This window comes from Salmo salar, chromosome ssa15 (assembly GCF_905237065.1).
Source record: "Salmo salar chromosome ssa15, Ssal_v3.1, whole genome shotgun sequence".
In the NCBI taxonomy this organism is placed as follows: Eukaryota; Metazoa; Chordata; class Actinopteri; order Salmoniformes; family Salmonidae; genus Salmo; species Salmo salar.
Genome location: NC_059456.1, coordinates 19,488,030 through 19,504,942, shown reverse-complemented (window position 1 = coordinate 19,504,942; position 16,913 = coordinate 19,488,030). Strand labels below are relative to the sequence as shown.

Sequence of the window (16,913 nt, the reverse complement as noted above, 5' to 3'; positions counted from 1 at the left end):
TTGCTGCCCTACGGTCAGTCAGTCCATTATGCTGTGGGTGAGGTTAACAACATGTCTCTATAGTTTCCTTGCTGCCCTACAGTCAGTCAGTCAGTCCATTATGCTGTGGGTGAGGTTAACAACATGTCTCTATAGTTTCCTTGCTGCCCTACAGTCAGTCAGTCAGTCCATTATGCTGTGGATGAGGTTAACAACATGTCTCTATGGTTTCCTTGCTGCCCTACAGTCAGTCAGTCAGTCCATTATGCTGTGGGTGAGGTTAACAACATGTCTCTATGGTTTCATTGCTGCCCTACAGTCAGTCAGTCAGTCCATTATGCTGTGGGTAAGGTTAACAACATGTCTCTATGGTTTCCTTGCTGCCCTACAGTCAGTCAGTCAGTCCATTATGCTGTGGGTGAGGTTAACAACATGTCTCTATAGTTTCCTTGCTGCCCTACAGTCAGTCAGTCAGTCCATTATGCTGTGGGTAAGGTTAACAACATGTCTCTATAGTTTCCTTGCTGCCCTACAGTCAGTCAGCCAGTCCATTATGCTGTGGGTAAGGTTAACAACATGTCTCTATAGTTTCATTGCTGCCCTACAGTCAGTCAGTCAGTCCACTATGCTGTGGGTGAGGTTAACAACATGTCTCTATAGTTTCCTTGCTGCCCTACAGTCAGTCAGCCAGTCCATTATGCTGTGGGTAAGGTTAACAACATGTCTCTATAGTTTCATTGCTGCCCTACAGTCAGTCAGTCAGTCCACTATGCTGTGGGTGAGGTTAACAACATGTCTCTATAGTTTCCTTGCTGCCCTACAGTCAGTCAGTCCATTATGCTGTGGGTGAGGTTAACAACATGTCTCTGTAGTTTCCTTGCTGCCCTACAGTCAGTCAGTCCATTATGCTGTGGGTGAGGTTAACAACATGTCTCTATAGTTTCCTTGCTGCCCTACAGTCAGTCAGTCAGTCCATTATGCTGTGGGTGAGGTTAACAACATGTCTCTATGGTTTCCTTGCTGCCCTACAGTCAGTCAGTCCATTATGCTGTGGGTAAGGTTAACAACATGTCTCTATAGTTTCCTTGCTGCCCTACAGTCAGTCAGTCCATTATGCTGTGGGTGAGGTTAACAACATGTCTCTATAGTTTCCTTGCTGCCCTAAAGTCAGTCAGTCAGTCCATTATGCTGTGGGTGAGGTTAACAACATGCCTCTATAGTGTCCTTGCTGCCCTACAGTCAGTCAGCCAGTCCATTATGCTGTGGGTGAGGTTAACAACATGTCTCTATAGTTTCCTTGCTGCCCTACAGTCAGTCAGTCAGTCCATTATGCTGTGGGTGAGGTTAACAACATGTCTCTATAGTTTCCTTGCTGCCCTACAGTCAGTCAGTCAGTCCATTATGCTGTGGGTAAGGTTAACAACATGCCTCTGTGCTATTCTTGGAGGACCGTGACCTGGAAAAACAGGATGTCCCGCTCTGTTGGCGTTGCTGCTGGTATGTCTGTATGTGAGGAGATGGTTTCAGAGGCAGTCATGCAATTCAACATGCAACATTTTACACAGTAATAATTAGGACATTTATTTATTGAGAGTAATTCTCTCTCTCCCGCAGTGAGATTTGGAGTGAGGGAAACTATTTTTCCCCCAGTGGGGCCTCTGTCTCATCTAGAGGGAGGTCAAAAGGTCATTGGGGTCAAGCTGGAGGTCGTTGCCGGCGCAATTGATAGCTCCAGTATCTTAGCATCAATCGATCAATCAATCAATCACATGTATTTATAAAGCCCTTTTTACATCAGCAGATGTCATATTGCGCTTATGCAGAAACCCAGCCTAAAACCCCAAACAGCAAGCAATGCAGATGTAGATGTATCACTGAAGGTCCCAAGTGGTACAGTGGTCTAAGACACAGCATCTCAGTGTACGAACGCGTCACTGCAATACCTGGTTCGAATCCAGGGACGCATCACATCTGGCTGTGATTGGGAGCTCTCATAGGGTGATGCACAACTGGCCCAGGTATAAGAATTTGTTCTTAACGGACTTGCCAAGTTAAAATATAAAAAATGCTCATAACAATAAGAGAACCAAAGCAGTTTTTCTTTTCACATCCTCTCCTTTTTCAAATCCTTCCTTATAACCTTCTCTATTTCTTCCTTTTGTTTCTGGATACACAACTTTCTTTCTTTCTGTCTGGTCTGTCTGGTCTGTCTGGTCTGTCTTGTCTGTCTTGTCTGTCTTGACTGTCTTGACTGTCTTTCAATTCAACGGGCTTGACTGGCATGGGAAACATATGTTTACATTGTCAAAGCAAGTGAAATAAACAACATTTCACTCATAATTACAGTAAACATTGCACTCATAATTACAGTAAACATTGCACTCATAATTACAGCAAACAGTGCACTCATAATTACAGCAAACAGTGCACTCATAACGGTTTCAAAAGGATAAAGACATTTCAAATGTTTTATTGTCAGCCACGTACAGTGTTTTTTAACAACGTGCAAATAAACGTAAACGGATAAAGATTAGTTGTATTTACAATGTTGTTTGTGCTCCCTGGTTGCCCAGTTTTAATGGTAACAGGTCACACATCTTGCTGCTGTGATTGCACATTGTGGTATTTCGCCAAACAGATATGGGAGTTCATCAATATTTGATTTTCAAAATCTTTGTGGGTCTGTCTCTATGGTCATACATTTGGGAGGAGGTTAGGAAATGCAGCTCAGCTTTCACCTCATTTTGTGGGCAATGTGCACAGAGCCTTTCTTCTCTTGAGAAGCTGGGTCTTCCTAGGGAAACCTCTCTCAATAGCAAGGCTATGCTCACTGAGACTGTACTTGGTCAAGAATTGTTAAGTTACAGTGGTCAGATATTGTGCATTTTCTGCACATTTTAGTCATTTAGCAGAAACTCTCAACAGAGCAACTTAGAGTAGTGAGTGTATACAGTTTCATACTGGTCCCCCTGTGGGAATCGAACCCACAAGACTGTCGTTACAAGCATCACACTCTACCAACAGAGCCACAGGGGAACCACGTTTAGGGATAGATAGCGTTTCAGTTTGCTCAGTGTTTTTTTGGGGGTAAATCTTTTCCACTGTGTCAAATAGTTCTCTTTTTTGTTTTCTCATCATTTCGTTGGATCTAATTAAATCAAATCAAATGCTATTGGTCACATACACAGGGTTAGCAGATGTTAATGCGAGTGTAGCGAAATGCTTGTGTTCCTAGTTCCCGACAGTGCAGCAATATCTAACATGTAATCTAACAACTTCCACAACAACTACCTAATACACACATCTAAGTAAAGGGATGGAATAAGAATATATAAATATACATATATGGATGAGCGATGGCCGAGCTGCATAGGTAAGATGCAATAGATGGTATAAAATACAGTATATACGTATGAGATGACTAATGCAAGATATGTAAACATTATTAAAGTGACTAGTGATCCATTTATTAAAGTGGCCAATGATTTCAAGTCTGTATGTTGGCAGCAGCCTCTCTGTGTTAGTGGTGGCTGTTTAACAGTCTGATTGCCTTGACGTAGAGATGTTGTTGCTGTCCTCGGGCTCTGCATGCATTGTTTGTGGCTTCGAGTTGTACACGAAGGCTGTTTCTGCATGCAGTCTCAACTCCCTCCCTCCCTCCCTCCCTCCCTCCTCAATCCTTCCTCGGTCATGTCTCGTGTTACCCGGGCTGTGAGTTACACTGTCAGCTCTGTGTATGAACCAGGATTCCCCACAGAGACCCAGCTGGTGCCCCCGGGCCATAGGAGTGTGAATGTACTGTGTGTGTATTGTGTGTGCGTGTAAGTGTCTGTTTACGTGCCCCTCAGACCTAACGATGCCCCCCCCCCTCCATACCTAACTCCCCTCTTTCAGCTGACACTGGAAATTAAACCCCTCTTATTCTGTCATCTCAAAGTCATACTGGAACTCTGACCTACTCTATAGCAACCATAGTATCACTGTAACCTACTCTATAGCAACCATAGTATCACTGTAACCTATAGCAACCATAGTATCACTGTAACCTATAGCAACCGTAGTATCACTGTAACCTATAGCAACCATAGTATCACTGTAACCTATAGCAACCGTAGTATCACTGTAACATATAGCAACCGTAGTATCACTGTAACCTATAGCAACCGTAGTATCACTGTAACCTATAGCAACCGTAGTATCAATGTAACCTATAGCAACCATAGTATCACTGTAACCTATAGCAACCGTAGTATCACTGTAACCTATAGCAACCGCAGTATCACTGTAACCTATAGCAACCGTAGTATCACTGTAACCTATAGCAACCGTAGTATCACTGTAACATATAGCAACCGTAGTATCACTGTAACCTATAGCAACCGTAGTATCACTGTAACCTATAGCAACCGTAGTATCAATGTAACCTATAGCAACCATAGTATCAATGTACCTACAGTATAACAATCAATAGTATCACTGTAACCTATAGCAGCCATAGTATCACTGTAACCTATAGCAACCATAGTATCACTGTATCCTATAGCAACCATAGTATCACTGTAACCTATAGCAACCATAGTATCACTGTAACCTATAGCAACCGTAGTATCACTGTAACCTATAGCAACCGTAGTATCACTGTAACATATAGCAACCGTAGTATCACTGTAACATATAGCAACCGTAGTATCACTGTAACCTATAGCAACCATAGTATCACTGTAACCTATAGCAACCGTAGTATCAATGTAACCTATAGCAACCATAGTATCAATGTACCTACAGTATAACAATCAATAGTATCACTGTAACCTATAGCAGCCATAGTATCACTGTAACCTATAGCAACCATAGTATCACTGTATCCTATAGCAACCATAGTATCACTGTAACCTATAGCAACCATAGTATCACTGTAACCTATAGCAACCATAGTATCAATGTAACCTATAGCAACCATAGTATCACTGTAATGTACTGTATAGCAACCATAGTATCACTGTAACCTATAGCAACCATAGTATCACTGTACCGACAGTATAACAATCAATAGTATTAATGTAACCTATAGCAACCATAGTATCACTGTAACCTATAGCAACCGTAGTATCACTGTAACCTATAGCAACCGTAATATCACTGTAACCTATAGCAACCATAGTATCACTGTAACCTATAGCAACCATAGTATCACTGTACCTACAGTATAACAATCAATAGTATCACTGTAACCTATAGCAACCGTAGTATCACTGTAACCTATAGCAACCGTAGTATCAATGTAACCTATAGCAACCGTAGTATCAATGTAACCTATAGCAACCATAGTATCACTGTAACCTATAGCAACCATAGTATCACTGTAACCTATAGCAACCATAGTATCACTGTAACCTATAGCAACCGTAGTATCACTGTAACCTATAGCAACTATAGTATCACTGTAACCTATAGCAACCGTAGTATCACTGTAACCTATAGCAACCGTAGTATCACTGTAACCTATAGCAACCACAGTATCACTGTAACCTATAGCAACCACAGTATCACTGTAACCTATAGCAACCATAGTATCACTGTAACCTATAGCAACCGTAGTATCACTGTAACCTATAGCAACCGTAGTATCACTGTAACCTATAGCAACCGCAGTATCACTGTAACCTATAGCAACCGCAGTATCACTGTAACCTATAGCAACGCGGTATCACTGTAACCTATAGCAACCGTAGTATCAATGTAACCTATAGCAACCGTAGTATCACTGTAACCTATAGCAACCGTAGTATCAATGTAACCTATAGCAACCATAGTATCACTGTACCTACAGTATAACAATCAATAGTATCACTGTAACCTATAGCAACCATAGTATCACTGTAACCTATAGCAACCTTAGTATCACTGTATCCTATAGCAACCATAGTATCACTGTAACCTATAGCAACCATAGTATCACTGTAACCTATAGCAACCATAGTATCAATGTAACCTATAGCAACCATAGTATCACTGTAATGTACTGTATAGCAACCATAGTATCACTGTAACCTATAGCAACCGTAGTATCACTGTAACCTATAGCAACCATAGTATCACTGTAACCTATAGCAACCATAGTATCACTGTAACCTATAGCAACCATAGTATCATTGTAACCTATAGCAACCATAGTATCACTGTAACCTATAGCAACCATAGTATCACTGTAACTACAGTATAACAATCAATAGTATCACTGTAACCTATAGCAACCGTAGTATCACTGTAACCTATAGCAACCGTAGTATCACTGTATCCTATAGCAACCATAGTATCACTGTAACCTATAGCAACCATAGTATCACTGTAACCTATAGCAACCATAGTATCAATGTAACCTATAGCAACCATAGTATCACTGTAATGTACTGTATAGCAACCATAGTATCACTGTAACCTATAACAACCATAGTATCACTGTACCTACAGTATAACAATCAATAGTATCAATGTAACCTATAGCAACCATAGTATCATTGTAACCTATAGCAACCACAGCAAGCCCTGGTTGTTACCCAGCAGTAAGGTAATAGAACTATGAGCCCTGGTTGAAGGTAATGCACTATACTAGTATAGGATATCATTTGGGATGGACACCAAGATTTCCTCTGTGGACAGTGACGTCATAGCTTTTAGTGTTTGATAAGAGTGAAATGAAAACTCCCCTGTGTGTTCCCTGTGTGTTCCCTGTGTGTTCCCTGTGTGTTTCCTATTCCCTGTGTGTTCCCTGTGTGTTCCCTGTGTGTTCCCTGTGTGTTCCCTGTGTGTTTCCTGTGTGTTTCCTATACCCTGTGTGTTCCCTGTGTGTTCCCTGTGTGTTCCCTGTGTGTTTCCTATTCCCTGTGTGTTCCCTGTGTGTTCCCTGTGTGTTCCCTGTGTGTTTCCTATTCCCTATGTGTTCCCTGTGTGTTCCCTGTGTGTTCCCTGTAGGTTCCCTGTGTGTTCCCTGTGTGTTCCCTGTGTGTTTCCTATTCCCTGTGTGTTCCCTGTGTGTTTCCTATTCCCTGTGTGTTCCCTATTCCCTGTGTGGTCCCTGTGTGTTCCCTGTGTGTTCCCTGTGTGTTCCCTATTCCCTGTGTGTTCCCTGTGTGTTCCCTGTGTGTTTCCTATTCCCTGTGTGTTCCCTATTCCCTGTGTGGTCCCTGTGTGTTCCCTGTGTGTTCCCTGTGTGTTCCCTGTGTGTTTCCTATTCATTGTGTGTTCCCTGTGTGTTCCCTGTGTGTTTCCTATTCCCTGTGTGTTCCCTGTGTGTTCCCTGTGTGTTTCCTATTCCCTGTGTGTTCCCTATTCCCTGTGTGGTCCCTGTGTGTTCCCTGTGTGTTTCATATTCCCTGTGTGTTCCCTGTGTGTTTCCTATTCCCTGTGTGTTCCCTGTGTGTTTTCTATTCCCTTCGTGTTCCCTGTGTGTTCCGTGTGTTTCCTATTCCCTGTGTGTTCCCTGTGTGTTTCCTGTGTGTTTCCTATTCCCTGTGTGTTCCCTGTGTGTTTCCTATTCCCTGTGTGTTCCCTGTGTGTTTCCTGTGTGTTTCCTATTCCCTGTGTGTTCCCTGTGTGTTTCCTATTCCCTATGTGTTCCCTGTGTGTTTCCTATTCCCTTCGTGTTTCCTGTGTGTTCCCTGTGTGTTTCCTATTCCCTATGTGTTCCCTGTGTGTTTCCTATTCCCTTCGTGTTCCCTGTGTGTTCCCTGTGTGTTTCCTATTCCCTGTGTGTTCCCTGTGTGTTCCCTGTGTGTTTCCTGTGTGTTTCCTGTGTTTCCTACTCCCTGTGAGTTTCCTACTCCCTGTGTGTTTCCTACTCCCTGTGTGTTTCCTACTCCCTGTGTGTAATTTCTCCCTGTGTATTCCCTGTGTGGTCCCTGTGTGTGTACTGCTTCCCCTTTGGCCTACTGTAATCGTCTCCGGAGCCACGGCCTCCCTCTCTCCCTCCCTGCTTCCCTGCTCCCTCCCTCCCTGCTCCCTCCCTCCCTCCCTCCCTCCCTCCCTCCCTCCCTCCCTCCCTCCCTCCCTCCCTCCCTCCCTCCCTCCCTCCCTCCCTCCCCTCCTCCCTCCCTCCCTCACTGCTCCCTTCCTCCCTCCCTCCCTCCCTCCCTCCCTGTACGTCCGGGACATCCACTCATCACACTCTGTGATGTCTTATTCCATTGAGCCAATATATAGATCTAAAGTCCAGATGCTGTTCTGTTTTGTTCTCACCCCTAAAGACGGGCCAGTCCACTGTGTCTAGCCCTGACAGATAACAGAGCCTAGGACAAAAAAAACTGCAATGTGAATTTCAACACTGACATAGAGGGGTTTTCAGTTCACTGCCCAAGTTAATCAATCAGCACTATGCACCAAAGGTAACCAATACTGGTTTTTGGTGTGACTGACTACAACTCAGAGTTTTAGTTACTGCCGTTTTCAGTAACGGTCTGGTTAGGTTATATTTTGCGTGTTAGATCATTTTTTATTGGAGGTGAAGACACAAGAGCTTAATAAAATCTGTTAGTTGTCTTTGACAACATATGAATTTGTCAGGTTTGTAATATTTATTTACCAACATCATGTACAGCAGGATGAAGCTTTTCATGTTGTGTTACAGTTACAAATTGATGTCCATGGTCATACCGCCCTCTGTCATTGTCACAACGTCCACAGAAGGGGGCGCCACTCCCCGGTCGGGCGGTGCTCGGCGGTCGTCGTCGCCGGCCTACTAGCTGCCACCGATCTATGTTTCAGTGTCTGTTAGTTATGTCTGTTTAGGTCCACACCTGTTTTGTGTTAGTCAAATAGTGGGGTATTTAGTTTGTCTGTTTCGTTTGTGGATTTGTGCGGGATTGTTTATGTGTCATTCCTTTTGGGCACGTAGGGGTTTATATTGCATTTTCCTATTTACGCTGCGTGTTTTAAGCATTAGGGTTGCCGGGCTGCGTCCCGTCCTTTAGTATTTTTGGAGCTGTTCTCCTCCTGTATTATTGTGCACCCTGTCTTGTTGCGGCATTTTTTTTCAATAATTATTAAACGTTTGTTTCACGGACCTCAGTCTCCTGCACCTGACTTCACCCCTCCTGCTATCCAAGTGTTTCGTGACAGTCATTCCCTCCAGACTAGTGGCCTTTGGGTCATCAACAAGTCAATCTTCAACCGATCGCTGCCCGCACCTGCCCGCCCATCCAGCATCACTACTCTGGACGGTTCTGACTTAGAATATGTGGACAACTATAAATACCTGGGTGTCTGGTTAGACTGTAAACTCTCCTTCCAGACTCACATTAAACATCTCCAATTCAAAATGAAATCTAGAATCGGCTTCCTATTTCGCAACAAAGCATCCTTCACTCATGCTGCCAAACATACCCTCGTAAAACTGACCATCCTACCGATCCTCGGCTTCGGCAATGTCATTTACAAAATACTCCAACACTCTACTCAACAAATTGGATGCAGTCTATCACAGTGCCATCCGTTTTGTCACCAAAGCCCCATATACTACCCACCACTGCGACCTGTATGCTCTCGTTGGCTGGCCCTTGCTTCATACTCGTCGCCAAACCCACTGGCTCCAGGTCATCTACAAGTCTCTGCTAGGTAAAGCCCCGCCTTATCTCAGCTCACTGGTCACCATAGCAGCAACCACCCGTAGCACGCGCTCCAGCAGGTATATCTTTCTGGTCTCCCCCAAAGCCAATTCTTCCTTTGGCCGCCTCTCCTTCCAGTTCTCTGCTGCCAATGACTAGAACGAACTGCAAAAATCTCTGAAGCTGGAGACTCATATCTCCCTCACTAACTTTAAGCACCAGCTGTCAGAGCAGCTCACAGATCACTGCACCTGTACATAGCTCATCTGTAAATAGCCCATCCAATCTACCTCATCCCCATACTGTATTTATTTATTTATTTTGCTCCTTTGCATCCCAGTATCTCTACTTGCACGTTCATCTTCGGCACATCCTACCATTCCAGTGTTTAATTGCTATATTGTAATTATTTCGCCAGTATGGCCTATTTATTGCCTTACCTCTCTTATCCTACCTCATTTGCTCACACTGCATATAGACTTTTTCTACTGTATTATTGATTTTATGTTTGTTTATTCCATGTGTAACTCTGTGTTCTTGTTTGTGTCGAACTGCTTTGCTTTATCTTGGCCAGGTCGCAGTTGCAAATGAGAACTTGTTCTCAACTAGCCTACCTGGTTAAATAAAGGTGAAATAAAAAAAACAGGGAACCAACACGGTGTCAGAGATCTAAACGATTCAAGAGTCAACAAGGAACCAACATGGTGTTAGAGATCTAAACGATTCAAGAGTCAACAAGGAACCAACATGGTGTTAGAGATCTAAACGATTCAAGAGTCAACAAGGAACCAACATGGTGTTAGATATCTAAACGATTCAAGAGTCAACAATGAACCAACATGGTGTTAGATATCTAAGCGATTCAAGCTTATTTACTCTATCTCTGTCTTTGATTCATTGTGGGGAATGTCCAAGCCCAGGGGGGCACAAGCATGACGTAGAGTCTGAGTAATAAAAGTGGCACATGACAATGAAAAGATGAGTCCCCTCTCTGTCTTCCTGCTCTCCCCTCTCGGTCTTCCTGCTCTCTCCCTTCTCTCTCCCCTCTCTGTCTCCCTGCTCTCTCCCCTCTCTGTCTCCCTGCTCTCTCCCCTCTCTGTCTCCCTGCTCTCTCCCCTCTCTGTCTCCCTGCTCTCTCCCCTCTCTGTCTCCCTGCTCTCTCCCCTCTCTGTCTCCCTGCTCTCTCCCCTCTCTGTCTCCCTGCTCTCTCCCCTCTCTGTCTCCCTGCTCTCTCCCCTCTCTGTCTCCCTTCTCTCTCCCCTCTCTGTCTCCCTGCTCTCTCCCCTCTCTGTCTCCCTGCTCTCTCCCCTCTCTGTCTCCCTGCTCTCTCCCCTCTCTGTCTCCCTGCTCTCTCCCCTCTCTGTCTTCCTGCTCTCTCCCCTCTCTGTCTCCCTGCTCTCTCCCCTCTCTGTCTTCCTGCTCTCTCCCCTCTGTCTCCCTGCTCTCTCCCCTCTCTGTCTCCCTGCTCTCTCCCCTCTCTGTCTCCCTGCTCTCTCCCCTCTCTGTCTCCCTGCTCTCTCCCCTCTCTGTCTTCCTGCTCTCTCCCCTCTGTCTCCCTGCTCTCTCCCCTCTCTGTCTCCCTGCTCTCTCCCCTCTCTGTCTCCCTGCTCTCTCCCCTCTCTGTCTTCCTGCTCTCTCCCCTCTCTGTCTCCCTTCTCTCTCCCCTCTCTGTCTCCCTTCTCTCTCCCCTCTCTGTCTCCCTGCTCTCTCCCCTCTCTGTCTCCCTGCTCTCTCCCCTCTCTGTCTCCCTGCTCTCTCCCCTCTCTGTCTCCCTGCTCTCTCCCCTCTCTGTCTCCCTGCTCTCTCCCCTCTCTGTCTCCCTGCTCTCTCCCCTCTCTGTCTCCCTGCTCTCTCCCCTCTCTGTCTCCCTGCTCTCTCCCCCCTCTGTCTCCCTGCTCTCTCCCCTCTCTGTCTCCCTGCTCTCTCCCCTCTCTGTCTCCCTGCTCTCTCCCTGCTCTCTCCTCTCTGTCTCCCTGCTCTCCCCTCTCTCTCCCTCTCCCATAATTCTCTACCTATGACCCAGGACAGATAATAAAACCACTTAGGGAGTGAACATGATTTATAATAAGGGTTACATGGAGAAAATCGGACCGCTCTGAAATGAAAATGGATGGCCCTCCCTTCAGCAAAATATATTTGACCTAAACCCTCCCTGAACGCTTAAAAAAAAAGAAAAAAAGTGACTCTCCCCTATAGCCAAAATAATAATAAAAACAAAATGGATAGCAGAGAACATGTCTACCCTTTACCCTCACCTCTTTGACAGACCAGTACCTTAGATATGCAGTTTTAGAAACTGTTCTTCGTCCTGTCAGCATTACATGGTAACACAGGAATTTTGATAGCGCACAGGGCTGCGGGCCAGAAGGTTGTGGGTTCACAGATCACCGTGGACAAGAGCATGGGGTGGAAAGATCTCCTTTCATAGTAAAAGCATTGAATGAATCTAAAATAATTAATCTATCATCGTATTTGCAGGTCCGAGAACAAATAGCCTTTTATAAACACCTCATGCAATACTACGTAATATTAAAATAATATTTTTTACTACTACACATTCAGTATTACTGACATGACAAGCTAAGAATGGACATAGCGATAGGCCTATGTGTTCACATCTTCATATTTATCCAATGCCAAATCAGTGTGTCTTGATTGCAACGAAACTGTCCCTGTTTGCAAATAATTAAATCTGAGACATCAATAGGAATCTTAACATATGTACATTCAAAAGTTAGGTCTACCTTCTCACCCCAGACAGAGTAGGCCTACCTTTCCACCCCAGACAGAGTAGACCTACCTTTCCACCCCAGACAGAGTAGACCTACCTTTCCACCCCAGACAGAGTAGGGCCTACCTTTGCACCCCAGACAGAGTAGGGCCTACCTTTCCACCCCAGACATAGTGGGCCTACCTTTCCACCCCAGACAGAGTAGGCCTACCTTTCCACCCCAGACAGAGTAGACCTACCTTTCCACTCCAGACAGAGTATACCTACCCCTCCACCCCTGCTGGCTACTCTTCTTCCATGGCTTAACCCAACGAGAGAAGCTCACAAGTGTTTCCCTTAAAGCTGTCTGAGTTTAAACATCTTCTATTGCACAGAAAGTGATTAGCTTAATCAGTTGATAGTGACAGAATTAGATTACTTCCCAAGCAAAGTCAATGTTTTGTCTTCTTGGCTATAGAAGGTTGTAGCTCAGCCTCTGAATGTCAAAGCAATGAAACAATGACACCCCCATATGCATCGGAGTCAAGACTTTCCCAGGTATTTTACACCTTGTTTCTAGCATAAAACATGTCGGACCAAATCACTCAACATTAGCACAAATTTCCCCATCAAGGATTACAACATTACAAATCTTTTCTGAGATGTGAGATAATTAACTTGCTATCTGTAGTATCGTATAGCTTTGGAATCGAAACATTGGAAACTTTCGAGGGAAATAGGCACGTTTCTCGATATATAAACTGATTTTGAGAAGGGATTGCGTAACACAGCGTGACAACGTGAACGCGATTGATTGACAGTCTGCTTGGTGTGGCGTTATACGTTCCTTCATTCATTGGTTTCCTATCTCCTTTCTATACTATCTCTGGCAATGGCAACATGCAATGCATCCTGGACTAAAGAGGCAGACCAGTAAGAGAAATGTGTTAGACCCTCCGTTAAGTCCTTACGTTAAGTACACATTTTTTAAACAGTATTACATAAGTGCTGTAAGGCGTGGGTGTTGGTAGATGAGAAATCAAATGCAGGAAAACAGCGATTCGGTGTATTGGCTTTAATAGGCTTCCAAACCAAACGACAGCCAACTCAAACGGCGCACAGAGCGCACTACAAACCAAAGTGCCCCAAACACACGGGACAAAACACAGCTTGCGCAAACATACGCACCACTGAAAAATGTGCAACAAACCGCGTGTAATCACGCACAGCATACAATGGAAAAATAATCCCGCACACAGAGCAGGCGGGCCTGCTGGCTAATAAAGCCAGCTAATTAGCCCAACTAAGAACAGATGCACCTAATAACGAAAAGGGGGGAAAACAAAAAGGAATCAGTGGCAGCTAGTACGCCGGTGACGACGACCGCCGAGCACCACCCGAGCAGGAGGGGGCGCCGCCTTCGGTAGAAGTCGTGACAAGTGCCTTGTTGAAAATTTGATGCATGTTTTGGAATATTTGTATTCTGTACAGGCTTCCTTATTTTTAGGTGTCACGTCCTGACCAGTAAAAGGGGTTGTTTGTTATTGTAGTTTGGTCAGCGCGTGGCAGGGGGTGTTTGTTTGGTGTGTTTCGTTTTTTTTGGGGCAATGTTCTATGTTAGTATATTTCTATGTCTGTGTCTATTTAGTCTATTTCTATGTTCAGGGTTTTTGGGGTTGGCCTTCAATTAGAAGCAGCTGTTCTTTGTTGCTTCTAATTGGAGGCTATATATAAGTAAGGGGTTTTTGTCACTGTGTTGGTGGGTAGTTGTTTCCTGTTCCGTGTATGGCGTTTAGCCTTACAGGACTGTCTTTGTTGTTTATTTTGTAAAAGTATTTTGTTTGTGTTTCTCCTTCTAGTAGAAGAAGATGAGTATACACATTCCTGCTGCATTTTGGTCCACTCAATACGACAAACGTTACAGAACTACCCACCAACAACGGACCAAGCAGCGGAGGAAGGAGCAGCAAGAGGAGTATAAGGAGTCATGGACTTGGGAGGAGATATTAGCTGGAGAAGGACCATGGAGGAAGACTGGAGAGGACCGGGAACGCTATGCGGGAACACGGCTGGCAAGGAAGCCTGAGAGGCAGCCCCCCAAAAATGTTTGGGGGGGGGGCACACGGGAAGATTGGCTAGGTCAGGCATTAGACCTGAGCCAACTCCCTGTGCTTATTATGGGGAGCGTTTGGCGGTGAGAACGCCAGTATATGCGGAAGTGCGCACGATCTCGCCCATGCGCACGCACAGTCCGGTGCGAGTAATACCAGCCCCCGTAAGTGCCGTGCTAGAGTGGGCATCCAAGCTGGGGTCATATTTTGCTAATGTGCCTGAAAGTATTAATGTTGGACTAGGTCTATAACACTGTATAAATGCTGGACTAGGTCTGTAACACTGTATTAATGCTGCACTGGGCCAGTAACACTGTATTAATGCTGGGCTGGGTCTGTAACACTGTATTAATGCTGGACTAGGTCTATAACACTGTATTAATGCTGGACTAGGTCTATAACACTGTATTAATGCTGGACTAGGTCTATAACACTGTATTAATGCTGAACTGGGTCAGTAACACTGTATTAATGCTGAACTGGGCCAGTAACACTGTATTAATGCTGGACTAGGTCTATAACACTGTATTAATGCTGGACTAGGTCTATAACACTGTATTAATGCTGGACTAGGTCTATAACACTGTATTAATGCTGAACTAGGTCTATAACACTGTATTAATGCTGAACTGGGCCAGTAACACTGTATTAAAGCTGGACTGGGTCAGTAGCACTGTATTAATGCTGTACTGTTTTCACTTTGTTAATGTGTCTGTACTAGGCCAGCAGGGGCCATGTGAGTGCCATTGTCTGGGTCTGTGTGGAGGCAGGGTGTGGGAGATGGAGAATTGATGAGCCTAGTGGGTTAATGTGTTGGGTATTGAAGTTGCAAGATCGGTGAAGAACAGGAATATTGCCTGAGATGGGCATAAAGCACCGTAGAGGTTGGATTACTCAATTGGTTAATCCAAAAACATAATGTCTCAAATAGAAACCTTCTGCCAATAACCAGGTGAGATTTTTACAGGAATTTATTGATCCTATCTCTGGTTTCTGTCTGTGATCTTAATTTATCAGGACTGGCTCATCAGACAGTAAAACGCTCACAACACACTTCTGTCTGGGTCAGCTCACTCTTCCTGGGTGGCGGAGTCTAACCCTGAACAAACCCCTCCATGAATCTTCACCGGCAATGGACGATCCATGTTTGTCTCAAACGACTACAAAAGCACAATTGGGCTACACTAAGAGGTCAATACAACTTCATGTATACCTTTTAGGGGTATTTGAGAAAGATGTTACCAGGGACACCAATGTGATCCAAGGAAATGCTAATCAACGCTACATTTAATATGTGGTCAAGCAAATCCACGTCAACAACACAGCTTTTTGTTTCAGTATCAAGTCATGCAGCGATCAAGGAAGGTTATGTTAACCAGAGTTGGGTACTACAGTTTAAGGGGTAAGGTTTTTTTCTGTCCCTTGAGCTGCATCCGTAACAAAATTGAGCGAGCTGTTCGTTCTTAGAATTTGAACACAGTTGAATTGGTTCGGCCATTTGGGCATCAACTCTGGGAGTCAGCTTTAGCTCGTCTCTTCCTGACACATGGAAACAACACATAGTGTAACTATCGTCACCATGTCCAGTGGAACTGCGAGAATGACTAGAGACGCTCCCCTGTCCCGGCCCACATCTGGAACCCATCTGACAGCCAGCTTGTTGTTCCAGACTGAGGTGGGAGGTGGTGCAGGTGTAGGGGTGTTTCTCTCTGACCTCCAGACCTCTTCCTCAGATGGTACGCCCAAGTCTCCATTGGACAGCCAAGAATTTCCTCAAAAAGTGTACGCAAACGGAAGTTAAGCGTTCACAAAAAAAGCCTCTTGTTTTGTGTCCTGAAGTGCTGAAGTATCCTGAGGTATCCTGAGGTGCTGAGGTATCCTGAGGTATCCTGAGGTGCTGAGGTATCCTGAGGTGCTGAGGTATCCTGAGGTATCCTGAGGTGCTGAGGTATCCTGAGCCATATTGTAATACATTCGATCTGCCAACATTCCATTGAAAGCGTCCAACGTCCTAATCAGGGCCGGTTCGCCGTTGTCCAACATCTCACACCCCGCCACCCTCCGCTGAACAGGAATAACTCCCCTGAAATATAAGTGATGTCCTAGGAGAGAGGATCTCCTATTCATCCTGAGGAACATATAAAAGCTCCAAATATAAAAGCTGTGTCCTGAGCTTCACCCACCTTCGTTTTTCGTCTGGCGCATTGTTTCCCTTGGGGATGAACTGTTCAACGTTGGAGTCAGAAGTAGCCAATTCAATATTTTCTAGCATCAACACAGCAGTAAACTCTGTGAAAGCCTTCATTCCTGAAATGCATGTTACAAATGAAAAAACAGAATGGGATCCTAAACCAGTGTTTACATTGGTGTCAAATGAAAAAATAAGCTAAAATTTACTGCTTGACCATGACTAGTTGTCCAGTAGCCTAGTGTACTATGTCTGTGTAGTGTACTATGTCTGTGTAGTGTACTATGTCTGTGTAGTGTACCACATCTGTGTAGTGTACCACGTCT

General features: G+C 44.7%; 1 long non-coding RNA gene across 1 annotated transcript in view; it reads left to right on the top strand.

Moving 5' to 3' along the window:
- LOC106571027 (uncharacterized) overlaps positions 1 to 14,202 on the top strand; it is a 52,081-nt gene extending 37,879 nt beyond the window's left edge. Inside the window, exon 5 of the long non-coding RNA XR_001320837.2 lies at positions 14,148 to 14,202. This is a non-coding gene — a long non-coding RNA (uncharacterized lncRNA). The remainder of the gene's footprint in view (positions 1 to 14,147) is intronic.
- Positions 14,203 to 16,913: the final 2,711 nt, after the last annotated feature.